Source organism: Agelaius tricolor, unplaced genomic scaffold (genome assembly GCF_023055355.1).
Source record: "Agelaius tricolor isolate 1412-34295 unplaced genomic scaffold, bAgeTri1.0.p SCAF_26, whole genome shotgun sequence".
NCBI classification, from domain to species: Eukaryota; Metazoa; Chordata; class Aves; order Passeriformes; family Icteridae; genus Agelaius; species Agelaius tricolor.
Genome location: NW_027269286.1, coordinates 8,143,576 through 8,159,325, shown reverse-complemented (window position 1 = coordinate 8,159,325; position 15,750 = coordinate 8,143,576).

Sequence of the window (15,750 nt, the reverse complement as noted above, 5' to 3'; positions counted from 1 at the left end):
CATAAAGATTTATTGGTGTAAGTTATGATCAAACAATCACATTTTAGATCTCAGCAAAGATGAGCTGAAAGCCCCATTCAAAAAGACATTTGACCAGTTTTAAAAGAACCTTAATCAGAAGTTTTATTAATCAACAATTAATGAACATTATCATAAATATTTTTGACAAAATGGCATGCATGAAAGTTCATTTGTTCTAGCAGCAGAAACAGAATCAGATTAAAATCTTAATTAAAATATGAAGAAGAGGCTTGTCATGATCTTCAACACACTGAAAGATTCCTTTTTTTGAAAATCAGACTCTCTCTTGCTGTCACATTACACTTTGCTGTTAATGAGTCCTTTCGTTTCTCTGTGCACTACAATACATTCAATCTTGGCTGTATATTTTAAATGATTGATGTTCCCCTAATTACATTTTATGATATATTGTGCTGTGTCACCTCTAATGAGTAGCAAACATGACATTACCTCACTAGTACTGAACCACAGAAATCAATAACTGACATTTATTCAATGAACTGCAAATTGTGATTCACTAGCTTCTCTTTGTGTTGAGTAAATTCGAAGTGTAATTAATTTTCATGCATATTACAAACAGCAAATGCCTGTATGGGCTAACTTTAAAAGCTATTTGCTCCTTCCTTGGCTAATTACAGCACAGCAAAAACTCTCAAGCCATCATTCAGAGGGCTGAGAAAAATCAATGGCTTGACAGAAGTCATCTCCTTAGATGGGTAGAGCACAGTCTCACTTTTGAGAACATTTCAGAGCCATTTTCTAAGACACATCTAATTGAATGAAGGTGGTATCATTCATGAACAATCTTGCCTACATATATTTTTTTGTTCACAAGGATTAGAAAGAAGCTTCTTGTTAGTTTTCCTAACAGGAAACAAATATCCAACTGTAAAAAATACGTAAGTACCTTTTCTAAAAGAAAAACATTGTCAGGTGCTGTCCAGAACTTGTAAGAAGAAAGCTGACTCACTGCAATTCACAGGTTTTGCTTGTAAGCAACTTCAAAGTTTAAAAATCTAGTTCTTGTTGCTCCTTCCAAAATTTCTGCCCGTGGCTTCAGCTAGCTTGTGGTTTCTTTACTGAAAATGTCCACTCAAATCAGAGAGCACTGGGAGAGTTTAAAGTTAATGCTCTGTTTGCACACCAGTTCAGGAGCAGAGGCATAGAAATCAATCAAGCCTCAATCAAGCTCTGAAATTCATAGCAAAAGATTGTGGGTCACTTTAGGATCAGCGCTGTCCTCTGCGCTAAAGCAGAGCCCTTTGTACATGGGCATATACTGATAGGACAAGGGGGTCTAAGCTTGATTTAGACTGAAATAGGGTAGGTTTAGATTGCATGTTAAGAAGCAATTCTTCATTGAAAGGGTGGTGAGGCACTGGAACAGGTTGCCCAGAGAAGCTGTGGATGCCTTACCCTGGGAGTTGTTCAAAGCCAGATTGGAAAGAGCTTGGAGCAACCTTGTCCAGTGGAAGGTGTCCTTGCCCATGGCAGATCATGTGGAACTAGATGGCCTTTAAAGTCCATTCCCATCCAAACCAGTCTATGAATCTATAATCTAGGATTTGTCAATTTATTTTTCAATTAATCACATGAAGAAACCTCATAAATAGAATGAATTAACCACTGCTCATTTCTCAGAGTTACATCAAGTTCAGTGATGTGATTTAGCTTTAGATTTAAGACTATATCTGCTAATAAGCCAGAATTTGCTGCCTGAGCGATACAGCACAGGCTTATTCTTACCTTCAAGAAAGATACTCTTGGTCCTCTTGGTTTCCTTTGGGAGGAAAGCAGTCAAGACAGATGGGTGAAGTAGAGTTATCATCAAGATTTTAAACTAAGTGATTGAAGTTTCTTTTGAACCTTGCCCCCATTTTTAATCTTCTTTTATAAGTGTCTCAAAGATGGCCCAGGGTTGGCTCCAGACTAATTGCCAGAACTCAGTTTTAGATCTCAGGAATGTCAGAAGAACAATCATCTTTGACCTGCTTCTAGACTGTCATTGGACCTTCCACCAATATTTAAGGCAGATGAACAAAGAGCAAAACCACCAAACCTGCAATCACGACTTTTTTTAGAGAAAAAATCCACTTTGATGCCAGTTTTGACACACTAATTAAGCCACAGTAAAACCCCTTCTTAGCTTCTAAAACCTGGTTGAGCTGTGATAGAAGAAAATTACAGAAATGTATTTCCAAAGATCCTTCAACTTCTTTAAAAGATAAAAATAATGTGAATGTATGGAGTTAATTTAACCTACCCTAGGCAAATGCAATCTCTATCAGTCTTGAATGGTTAATCCATAGACAAGCCTGCTAATGAGTCTGCTATTCTGCTGAGGTTAATGAGCCCTTGAGCATCTGGTGAAAGCACAGACACTTAGCAATTAATGTCTTTTATTCAAGCCAGCTCACAGGCTAGACAGCAGCTGATTCTCCACTTTTACTATATTGTTGCCATAGTACCTTGCATGCCAGCTCTGAGCCTGCATGTGCTGGTTATGTTGGTTGAGAATGCATTCCTTCACCTGTATGCTGAGCTCAGTGATAAGGCCTTATGGACTGGATTTGAACCACAATATCTTCTTTCACGTCTCTGTGGTTTAGTGATGTATGCAAGCATGTCCACAAATCTCAGAAATGAACTCTTCCTCAGGCAAGACCAATTCAGTTCAACCATCAAAGGTCAAACAGGATAGTCAATGTAGCAATAAAATAGGCTCTAGAAAACTATTTTCTATTCCTCATTAACAATACCAAGATAGCCAAAAACATGCACACTAGAGCAGTATTCCTTCCTGGTATTCACTGTTTGCAGGACATGTTTGCTCCTGGAACACAAAGTACATACAGAAAGTGTAGGATTTTAAATTGTCTTTGTGCCACTGGAGGAAGCTGTACCTGAAAAACAATTAATATGTAATGAAAGAGTGGGGAGAAAGGAAAAATAAAAGAAATACTTTTGCTCCCCCTTAATGGATGATGAAAATGAAATTCAGAAGGAAGTAAGCACATCATCCATTTTCAGCTACTTCAGCATCTAACTTGCATGCTCTGAATTGCCCCCTGGAGGATCCTACTTCTTGTCATTGGCTGTATGTGGGAATTGCCTGCCTTACTTATTACCTTTGGAATCTAAATTATAGCTAAGATAAATCACCACAGCAGCCTAAAATAAATGTTATAGAGATACACACTTCAAACAAGCCAAGGGTTCTGTTCCAGAGTGACAGCTTCTTCCCCTGGGATGAGTCTAGTGACTCTTAATCCTAGTTACTCATCCCACCCTTCTGTCAACTTATAAATGTCTCAGCTGGGACATTGCAACTGCAAATGAGGCAGCAACCATGCTGTCATACTTCACAGGCTTGTTCAGGTAAAAGAGCTTCCCTTAATAAACTAGGCTGGCACCTGTGACAATCAAGTCTTACTTAATAATGATGTTGTGGTAGAACACATACATCAACCATTATCCTTGCCCTTGTTTCTGTTGAACCATACAGGCTGCTGGCATTCATATAACCTATCTAGGAAGGTTCATATACTCACACTTAGACTGAAAACACTAAAAAAAATTTATCACATTTAACAGCAATCTCATTTTCAATGTAACTTACACAAATATGTTTATTGGGGCACATGGATCAACCCTCTGACCCTAGACTAAGATTCAGATATGTATCACATTTCTAAGCACATCTGAAGTTAAGAGCCATCATTTAACTCCATGGTCCTATTTCAAGAATCAACTCAGTTTTCAAAAAAGCATATATAAAGTTCCTAAGTAAGTACACAATGTAAATAAAAGCTAAAAAATAGCATCGTTTAGAAGAATATGCAGCAAAAATGCAGCCATGTCTTGGAGTGCTTTAAGCTATTCAAGTGGTATATAAAGACTGTCCTAACTCATCCAATAAAATAGCTTACCTGTCCCAAATAATCTATCATTTATATTATACTTCAGATATTTTTTGCTTTTATTTTTTATGTTGTGAAGTTCTTGAGTTATGTCTTTCTGCTGTGAAAAGCAACTCATTATAAAATGATCCAAGAAGCTACCAGGATAATGTGTGCATTTCTAAATAGGAAATCTTTATTTCTTCTTTATTTACCTTGAGGGTAGAGATCCCAAAGCCTGTGCTCAAATGGTCTTCATCTAGGTTAGTTGGCCTAATAACAGCAGTTTGTTATTCATTACACAATTTTAATTAATCTTCTTTAACTAAAATCACTATTAAACTGCTCTAAGATTTTATTTTTCATTGAAAATTGAGTTAGCCTTATCTGAAATGAACAGAAACAGGTACTAAATTAGTTCTTCAGCATTTTCTGAGAGCGAACATTTTGAGATGGGACTGATACTATATGGTATGGAATATACCATTGGGAATTCCCTTTGGAGAGTTTGAATCAACTGTCCTGGCTATGTCTGCTCCCAAATTCTTGCACACCACTTTCTTAATCACTTTAGGTATAGAGTTATAAAATAGAAAGCTTTGTTATAAAATAGAAAGCTGTGTAAGCATTGCTCATTAATAGACAAAGCATTGCTCTATTATCAACAACAATTAATTGTAGGTTTATCCACAAATCCAAAACTTGGAACCATAATGGCTCCTATGAAGAATGTTAACTGCATCCCAGCCAGGCCCCTTACAATCATGAGAAGAAACACTGAAAGTTTTTTGTACATATACAGAGACATCTATTAAATCATGTTTGTGTCCAACAGTTTCCTAAACAACCTACATTCCTCATCCCTCAAGCAGAGTTATTTTCATTATTTTCTTAGTGACCTAATGCTTTCTCTCATACAGTAGCCCAGAATTCACCCAGCCATATGGGCATAAAAATCTACCTGCACTGTTAGAGATGCAGACTTAAGGCCAATTCGATGCTATTTTTAAATAGCAAAAAAAAAAAAAATAAATAGGCCACCTTAAATACTTCAGGACATGTTTGACTGTAGATTTACACTTAGATATTTTTCTTTATTTACATAACAATTTCAGAATAAAGACATGGCTTGGTTTCATCTACTGTTTCATTCCTAGCAGCAATTGCACACTTTGACATGGTTTTCACTTAGATTCACTGACAAAATATAGAAGATGATTTTAAGACAATTTATCTAGACACTGATTGATTTTGCCATAATTTAAAGTAATGTTTCATCTTGATGGGATTTTACTTACGCATCTCAGTTGGCAATGCTTTCTCATATACACCGAGAAAAGTACCCAGAACAGTTTTATGATAGTCTGTGGTATCTTCCCATTGCTCTTTCAGAATGATGTTCCTATTTCAGAGGCACTTAGGGGCAAAGTGTTCTGTGAAGGCTGATTTAATCCTCTGTGCTGTCTTGACAGGCCTGTACCTGGGCTGCTCTATCATTTAGAAATCTTTCAGATACACTCTGCAGTCTTTAGGGTTCAGGAATACTCACTTGATAGTAACATTTGCTGCTGGGGATAAAACTTACAGTTTCCACACTGCCATATGTGCTAATAAACTGGCATTGTAGAATATGTGATCATTTCCATAATGGAGAGGAAGTGTTTCCCTTGTTTTCAGCTGTTAGGAGTGAGAACTGTGATAGCTCTTTGTGTCCTCATAAGTGTTTTCCTTTGCAGAGGATACAGTACCTGGAAAAGAAGAAATATTGTGAACTCCTTCAAATTAATACAAAGTATTTTTATAGAATTAAACAATCTTAATATGTTTTACTAAATCACAAACAATTTATTATCATAGCAATGGCTGATTTTTAGCAATCTTATCCTTGGGACAACAACATAACACTCACAATAGGTAAATCTTAGATGTTTCTACTCTATCAAAACAAAGCCATTTATTATATTTACAGATAAGTATACCTACATTTCTTTATGCTGGTTTTGCAGGAGATATGCTAAAATTACACTAGGATACTAGATATTATGCTAGGATCCTAGAAGCACCTCGGTGCAGTGAGCTGTAATAAACATATACCTATGTAATACAGGTGTTCCAACACTCAGCAGCTCAATTGTTCATGTATGTCATTCCTTTTTTTGTAGTGCACACACATATGACATGCACTTTGCAACACACATGGACAGACATGGACCAAACATTTCAGGAGCACCTGGTGACTTTAATATTTGCATTTTCTGCTACTCAGTTTCAAGAAGTATTAATGAAGCAATGCTCATTCTCAGGCCTCTCTGTGGTGTGCCAAAATGAGCACCCAAACCCAGTCATATTGGGGTTTTATCCTGTGTGTGTAACATCACTGAGATGTTACACTGGTGAGTCAGGGACACTGGTGACATGGGGTCAGACATCTCCACTTTTCAATCTGCCCCTGCCTTTCCTCATCCATTGCCTTTGTAAAGGAGAATTATAAGGTTTGTTTCAGTTGATTGCCTCCATTTATGTCTTGCACTCCAAAACTGAGATGTTAAATTTTTTATTTTCCAACCTAATTTTCCATAATCTCTGATGGTGGCTTCTTTAGCCTTCCTCCACTGATAACAGAATGACTGTCATTAAATTCACTGTCTCCTCTCCTGCTGTCCTTCATGCTCAATTGATCTGGACCTGAATGGGCACTAAAAACAAAGGGAAAGTATTAAAATTTTCTTTTCCAGGCACCACAAGAAAATGAAGTACAGTAGTTTCAACTATTAATTTGGCAAAATAGACAAATTTACCTTAAACTGTATGTAGAAGTTTTCTCTCCTAAAGGAAAAAATATCTTCACTTATTTCTTTGCATAGATTTAAATATCAATGTGTCACAAATATGTTTCAGATTAAAAACTACTGAAGTGCAAGAACTAAAGGAAAGTTCAATAGTAATGTAAGTGCAGCACAAACTTCTGCATAATACTTAGCTGTAGTATAACCTGCATATTTACATTATGGACAAATCTGCTTTTCTCTCTTTAAGTTAAGCTGCAGGACATAGGAATCAGTCATTTGGGCACTGGGTAGCCCAGTCTCTGGAGATCTTCTTGGAGTTGGAAACATTCAAGTCAAGCATCAGGGAGAGGAGCAACACATCTTCCATGGAAAAAGAAAAAATAAGAACTGCAGAGAAACTTTTGCCTACTCTGATTCAGAGAGGACTTTTCTGCTTGTACACAAATGGCCAATGGGACTGAAGACATTAAGACATTGGTTACAGCTAAAAAGTGGCAGAAACTCAGTTTCATGAAGTGATGCCAAAGGGAGATGTGTAGCCCCTCTGCATTTGTCTGGCTGTTTCTGAGTTTGTGCCATTTTGTGCAGTAGTGCACTTACTGGGAAGCAATTACTCTGCTCCATTTGTTGGCCTCTGGTCCTAGCAACAGCGGCAAAATTATCTCTGAACAAGGTCTTTTTATAGGAATCATGAATATTTCTTTATCCTATAATCTCTGTACAGAAAAATCTCCCATCTGTGAATGATTTGATTTACCAATATGTCTTTTTTACTTGATAAAGCAGGAGGTTCCTTTTAGCCCACCAGGGCTGACAACTGCTGTAGCATTTCAAGATATGCTTTTGACAACAATGTTCTAGCAATTAAGGGCCAACAGTGCATGACTTATCTCTTAGTCTTACTTTTTCATAATCAAGCCTGAGGTGGCAATGTTTTTTGTTAGTTTTCTGGGGACATGTTTCTCCCTGGAATCACACTTGCTCTGGGCCTCATGGCCCTGCAGGCTGACTGACATGGGTGTGTGGTTGTCCTGTTATTTTCTTGTGTGTGCTGTAACCAGCCACTTCCAAACAAAGCAGAGCGTGCTAATGAAGGACATCTGCAGTTCATAAAAAGACATTTTCTGAGGCAAGATCAATGCTACACCCGTGAAGTGACAGGCAGGTTAGAGCAGACACTGTAGATGTGTCCCCTGGGGCATCAAGCATTGATCTGACGTGGATCACACACTCTACAGCTTAATCACAGAATCATAGAATAGTGTGGGTCAGAAGGGACCTTTAAATGTCATCTAGTGACGTCCCCCTGCAATAATAAGGGACATCTTCCAGTAAATCAGGTGAGCCCCATCCAACCTGACCTTGCATGTATCCAGGAATGAGACATCCACTGCCTCTTTGGGTTACCTGTGCCAATGTTTCACCACCCTAAATGTAAAAAGCATCTTCCTTATACCTAGTCTGAATCAACACTCCTTTAGTTTAAAACCCTTTCCCTTTATCCTATCACTTATTCCTTGTAAAAAGTCCCTCTCTGGCTCTCTTGTAGCTGTCTTCAGGTACTGGGAAGCTGCTATAAGTCCTCCCCAGATCCTTCTCTTCTGCAGGCTGAACAGCCTCGACTCTCCCAACCTGCCTTCATAGAGGGGATGGTCCAGCCTGCTCGTCATCTTCGTGGCCCTCCTATGGATTTGCCCCAACAGGTCCGTGTCTTTCCAGTGCTCAGTACTCAGCAGGCCTGCTTTGGTGCCCGGGCTGGATGTGCCCATCAGAGTCCGGGAGAAGACATCTGTCTGTACCCGATGTGTCCCCAGGCCGGGTGGGGCGGGAGCTCCCAAGGCACACACCCCGCGTCCCCCCATCCCAGGCTGTTGTCCCGCCCGTCACACGCAGGCCCAGACAAAGGGCTCGTTTTTAGGACGAATCAGCTCCTGTAGGAACCGAGAATTCCCCGCTTGAACTACAGAGGGAGCCCGGGGCTCTGCTTTGCAGAGAGGAGAGTCGGCCGGGGCTCGGTGCCGTCCCCGCCGCGGGACCGCCGGCGCTCGGAGCCGCCTCCAGGGGCGACCCCAGGGAGCTTTCCTCTCCTCCCTGTCAAAAAATAATGGGGCAACACCCTGCCACGGGGCAGAGAGAGCTGCGAATATGCAGCGTTGTACACCGCGGGTTTGGTTTCCCTCTCGAGTCCCGGTCTCGTTCTGCACATTGCACATTCTCCAGCTCTTATCATTGACCTGTCATTAGCGTGGTTCGCGAGCAAATGAAACCGCGGAGGGCTGCTTCGAGCTCCCAGAATGTTACGCAGTGAGAGGTGAGATGGCCGGTCTTAATGGAAGCATAAACTTCTGCAATACCGTGGAAACTTCTGCTCCTTTGTTTTCCCTGTGAGGTAAACAATTTCTGTTTGATTTTATCCCTGGTGCAGATTCCTGTAAAACCTGGATAGAATTTGCATTGCTCATCTGTCTGCACATTTTGTAGCTTTTACGGCAGTATGTTATCATGTGCCATAGCATCAAGATTTAAACACCGGGAATGGAAACCAAAAGAAGAAAGAGATATGTGTGAGAAATAAATATGAGGGATAGAGTTTGTGGAGCTTTGTCTTAATTTTATAATCATTCCTTGAAACAGAACCAGGGTTAATAATCTAAACCAAAAGCATACAAATGAGGTATGTCTCAGCGTCATATTATCTCATATTCTTATTAAAATCTTCGATATTACATTCTTTTGTGATTAGGGCCAGAGGGTTCAGCCTGCTAAAAAAGAAAGATATCAGTAAAAGTACTCATCTCCTTAATAAAGTGTATTCCAAAAAGATAATTCAGGTTCACACAGAGCTAAATATGCCTTATATTCAGTACCGTCATGGCAAGTTAAAATATAGTTGAGATTACTAAAGCGCAGCAGAGTAGGAACAAATCATCTTTATCAATTCAAAGCCATCTTTTCTTTAACTTGGTGGAAATTAAGGAAGAATCAGAATTAATTGGTATCTGGACCAGATGCAGAAGACGATTTCTTGAATTACATCACCTCCATCTTATCTCTAATCTTTTAAGCCTTTTTTACCCAAAGGGCCTTTTCAGACATGCTAAACTGGTGGTATTATAAGGCTGCAGCAGGACAGTATTGCTACTCTAATGATTTATAACCAAATACTTTACTTATTAGCAAAGGCTAATACTGGATCCATCAGTCCAGACGCAAGTAAATTAGCCATTAACTTTCTGACACCTAGCATAAAACAAACAGTTAAGTCCAGCCACCCAAGCAATTAATTTAGGTTCTCTTTGTGGACACCATGGGGGTTTTAAAGTGGAATGAAACTACTTGTGTATCTCTGTTGACTAATTTATATTAAATGCCCATTATTTAGACTATTGAAGCTAGGAAAAAATTAACTCTCCTCTCTTAGCTTTAGTAGGACCCACACAGGTAGATAAGTGTCTGCTCCTAGAGGTTGGAAGATACTTCAAGGTCTATGCCTAGGCAGCTTCTACACAACACTTTTCAGCCTTTATATTATAAATTATTTCACAGAGGAAAACATCAATTTGTTACTAAATTTTATATTGGGAAACTAAGGTACAAATTAAAACTCATTCTGTGAGTTTTAAAAATCCTGTGAATATTAGATTGAAGATTCCTGTGAAGGGAAATTATTTGGTCACTCTCCTTTCCAAAACTCAAGAGCATCCAGGGGAATTGGCATACAAGAGATCCAAAACGGGAGTGGGAGCTGCACCCTGGCAAGTGAATCACTGCCAGGGTGCAGCCAGGACTGCTTCCCAGCAGGAGGGAGGCTAATAGCAAGACAGGGAGAGGCAGTGTCCTCACTGGCAGGAACACTGTCCCTTCCCTGGTACCCAAGCAGAGCAGCTCTGGGGAAGCCAGGGTCATCTCAGAGCCCAGTGACTACCAGAGAGGCTTGCAGAGATGAGGCAAATCTGAGGATATTCAAGGCAGCAAGCAAGGGCCAGTGAAGAAGTTCTGATGATGCACTGACAAATATTCCTTTGCACCATACATAAGTGAACTGAGGACCTGTCCCTGTCACTTTGTAGTACAGATGCTGAAAGTTTAGTGAGCTTAAAAAACTGACAGGCAAAATTAATGAGGTAAAAAAAAAAACCTATCAAGAGCTGTTAAATTCAGCACTCTCATCTTTAGTGGACAAAGTCTTGGTACTTTGATGTATTGGAGCCTTATTGGAGTGGATTTATTCAGGAATATCAGTTACACTTTGATCCCAATCCTAACCTTCCCTAGGCTCCTGCCATCAGAACACCACTGAATAACACCACTGGTTTGGCCATGCAGGCAGAGCTGTGGCACAGTACACGGGGTGTGTGCCCTTGGCACAGCTCAGAGGTGACAACCAACACCTCCTCCCTCACCTGGCTGGCAGCTCATGGTCCATTGTAACTCAATTCCTTCATTGTCATAGGGAGAGATGCTTCTGTTATACCTGCTCTAGAACCAGGCTTCATATTCTGTGTTTGGAGGATTTAGGTCTATTCTAACTACTGGGGTTTTTTTTCTTCTGTTTAAGGCTGTTTTGCCTGCTGGGGTGATGACAAATGCACAGCCAAACTGAAATGTTGATATATCTACATTAAGAAAATGTATGTATCTCTTTTTTTACCTAATTAAACCAATTCTTTTTATAGTTATGATTCCGTAATACTACCTGCCTATGAAAATACATATAAACTTACCATGATTTTAGTCTTTATGCTTTTATTTGGTCTATACTCCTTTTTTTTGTTTTTTGAGGGGAACACAACAGCATTCTTTTAGCCCTTCCCAGTTCCCTGCAAATCCATTTGCCAGATACCACTACATCTGAAAGTCAAGAAGAAACCCAAAAACATTTTACAGTAAATAGGGACTGGAAGGACAGTTTGGAAACAGGGGAAAGGCTGCAGTGCCAATTGCTTCACTACTTTACTGGTGGCTCCATATTCTTCTGGATTTTTGCCATCTAGAAAGAGGAATCAGGTTGGATTTTTTCATAGCTTGGCTGGTCAAAGGAGATTATGTATTTGTAAAGAGAGATTCTAGAAAGTGTAAATGGATATTCTGCTCCACTTTCGTCCCAACTAATTTCAAAAAAGGTCAAAGCTGTCTTCATCAAGAAAGGCATTGTTTACAGAAATATCACAGATTTAATTGTTTTATATAGAGTTTCTTTTTGAAATCAGAGGAAGAGATCCTAAAAGATACTCTAAATGCTCTCATCTATTTTGTTGCCAAGGCAAGTTTACTTCTGCCACATATTTGCTAGTGCAGTACTCAAATAACAGTGCTTGGAGCTGCTTCTGTCACAACCATGAAGCATCACTCACTCTTTCAGCAGTGACACCTTCTGCTCTCTATAGCCTAGAACAAGATTCTTCCAGGGTTCCCAGTAGATAGTTCAACCAAGTAAATTCAAAACAACAAGTATTTCTCTGCAATCCACACAGCTGCTTCTTGTCTTTTTTTTGCTCATTTTATTTTTCTTTTTTGGTATAGCTCCAGTCAGGACCAAAACTAGGGATTTCCACAAATTGTGCAGGACTGGACTTTAGGAGGTCCTCAAAAGACTACATCTAGGAGTGCTGCAGGTCACAGGAGAAAATGCAATGCTAATAAAATCCTTCACCTGGAAAGAGATCAAATACAACACGGATCAGAGAACTACTTCAGTGCTATCCCAAAATTACTTTTGCATGTAGCAATGAGAGCATGAATTTTTAGGAAAAAAAACCTGGAGGAGGTATATGTTTCATCAATACACTTATTAAGTTAATCATTTTCATACAGGAAACTGGTATTGGTTGCCTGTGTGTCTTCGAATGCTTGTTCGTTTATTTAAAAATGTTTGTGAGTCCTGAACTTCACATTATTCTTGTTTCTCATTATCAGTTAATTGCCATCATTAATCATTGTTTTCTTGATTAAAAAGTAACAGTCAGTTCAATACCATGTGATATGGATGACTAATCACAACTCAGGAGTAATAAAGAGTTGAAGTAAGTGTTCACGAACAAGTTGTCATCTGTAATTTGTCCACATAAACTAGTTGGCAAATACTTATGTGCAATGAATACTTCTATACAAATTAAGATGAGCTTGAATATGATTTATAAACAGGGAAAAATAGTTGAATTCATTTCATATTTCATTTGCAATAAATAATGTGGACAAATACAGTTATCAGAGGGGGGAGCAGAAGGCCTTTATGGAAAGTATCTACAATGCAAATGAGTTGAAAATCACTTTTGTTATTGCCTTATGCTATCAAATTTTTAAAGTGCTAGGTGCTGATGGAATTTAGCAATGCTGTTCCATAACCTCAATAGTACTCCCTCTTCAGAAATATTGATAGATTTTTTTTTTTCCTCTCCTAATTATTTAATTTCTCTTTTTGCCACTTGATCTTTCTCTTGTGGTCATAGGGTGATAGATGGACTCCTCCATGCAGACTGCACTGCCTATTGCTTCAGTAGACTTGTTTCCACCAGTATTAAATACTCTTTGAGCAGGATTCAGTTATCTATATTAGGGCATCATCTGTAGCAATCTGAGATTCTTAGATGGGTGCAGCAGATGAGACAGAGCCTGTGGAGAGCCCATTGCCTGGTGGAGAGGAGCTGAAGACCGGTCAAAATACCTTAGGCTTCTCAAGTGGTAGTAGGAACCTGCACAGGGGCAGCTGATTGGAAGAAGAAACCTTCCTTGCCTTTAATGAATCTCAGGAAACCTCACCTGCGTGTGGAAGGCATACTTACAAACCTAATCTTAAATGGCCTAATTTGAATCAGTACCCAGTTTCCAGAAAAAGGTGACATGAATCTCACTCAGAGAGACTCCTACCTCCATGCCATAGCTTTGCATATTTTTTAAGTGCCAGCTAAAAAAGCATTCTATCTCTGTATTTTCAAGTATTTTCAAAATTATGTGGGTTTTTTGCATTCATTTGCACCTAAGTTAAGCATCTAAATTCATTGATTACACAGGTTTTTTACTTTTCCCCAAATGGATCACTCCTTTTTCCATTTTATGTTTTTCTTGACTATATGCCAGCATTCTGAGAGTCATTTTTTTTCCTCTATCCACATGCAGACTGAGCCCATTTCCCTTCCCACCCTGGCATAACAAGGTATGTGGAAACAAGCTGTCTATGTGATCTCTTAGAAAACGAATTAAGCTATTAAACGAATTAATCCATTAAGAGCATGGATAATGATGTACCACATGATACACAGGGCACACCTCTGAATTAGAAAAGGACTCCCCAAAAGCTTCCACAACATAATTGGGCAAAAGAAAGAACTTTTGCTTGTATGGATCCTTACAACAGCCAAGTCAAGAACTCACCTGAGTATTTTGATTTTAAAAAAGAGAGCGATCTAATCCAGCTAACTTGGACACCTTACTTGTACCACATTTAAATTGCCAGGTAAATAAGTTTTTCTGTAAGAAGTTTTTGTATTCACTAGAGAGAGGTAGATGCCAGTTAAGACCTCTTGAGGAGGAAAACTGCTTTCCCAAGAGCAGACAACTTGGTTTGCTGTAACTGTTCTGCCCCCAAAACCTTCAGACTCATGTACCTCTGCTCATCTACCACGCTTCAGAGACCGACAGTAGCATGAATGGGATAATCACCCAAAGAGTCCCTGTCAATCAGAGCCTGAAACAGGCAAGCTGTGTCCCACCTTTCAGATATGTTCAACAATGCCTATTCTTGTATAGAGAGGCTGTTACCATCTAGGTAGCTAGTGATAAATTTCTCTTAAGACACTGGTTCCATTTTTATCACCATGGAAGCAGCAGATAGATTCTGACAGCCGCAGTTACCAGGTTTGTGATATTCTTTTTCCTTTTGAGCACAAGCCCATTTGCTTTGATACATTACCATTGCAAAAGTGAAAAAGTGATGTGATATCTTGACATTCAGGCATTTTAAAACAACATCCTTCCTCTGACATGTTCTGTTCTATAAAGTTGAAACTATTATCAAAAAAAATTATTTTCCAGCATAAGCTTTAAGAGAAGAAAAGTATGTGAGTGAGTGTGGGCACAAGTGAGAACCTGTGAGTGTGTATGTGTAATTTTTCTAGTTAGAGATATCCTATTCAAAGCTACATACAGCACAGTAATTAGTAATACCATCCAAAGTATAAATCAAGAGATACAAATAGAAAGAAAACATCTTGCCCTCTTTGAATAGTTGCTACAGCAGATCTTTTTGTTGGCCTACAAATTACTCTAGTGTTTCTAAGGGAATGAAATACATCATCTTTTAGTATTAGCTATTATTGCTACATGCCTGAAGGGATGGAGTAGTGTGTTTCTATTTCAATTACTCAAGCTACTTTACTGGATATGGATTGAGCTGATTTGACCCTATAAGAACAAATGCTGTTATTACATTTAATGATTAAAATCCTGCTTGTACTCAGCTAAAATATAAATCAGCAGTTTGGAAGAACAGGCTTCAAGCTAAATAAAATTGCTTTGGGAGACCAAATAATTCAGAGAATTACCAATGGGCTATTCAAGCTTTCACCTCTATAGCAGGTCACTAATTGGATTTAGACCAGTTTCATAGCAGTGATGTGAATTTGGAACCAAAATTATTATGTCTGCTGTGCAGCCTTCAGTGCCTAGTAGTCTCCATCAAATTCCTGAAAAGTAACTATATCAGGATGGGCATGACAGAAAATTACTCACCCAGCCATATTAGGTAGATGTGTCATATTTTGGAGTTGCCTACTTCTCTCCATTAAACAGAGGAAGTGCCAAGATTACTAGCCCAGAACTAGACCATTTGTTTCTAGATATCGGCAATTAGAGAAAGGTATAGAGTAGCTAGTTGATGAGGGAAATTCTGTCATATGCAGAAGTTTGATAAATGCTTTTTTCCTAAATTTCTAGACCTCAAAATTCAGAAATTCTTTTCATAAGAAGAAAAAAAAAATTTAAAAAGTCTCTATAAGAACAAAAGAAATACTGATATCCTCCTTGTCTCACCATGAAATACTGGA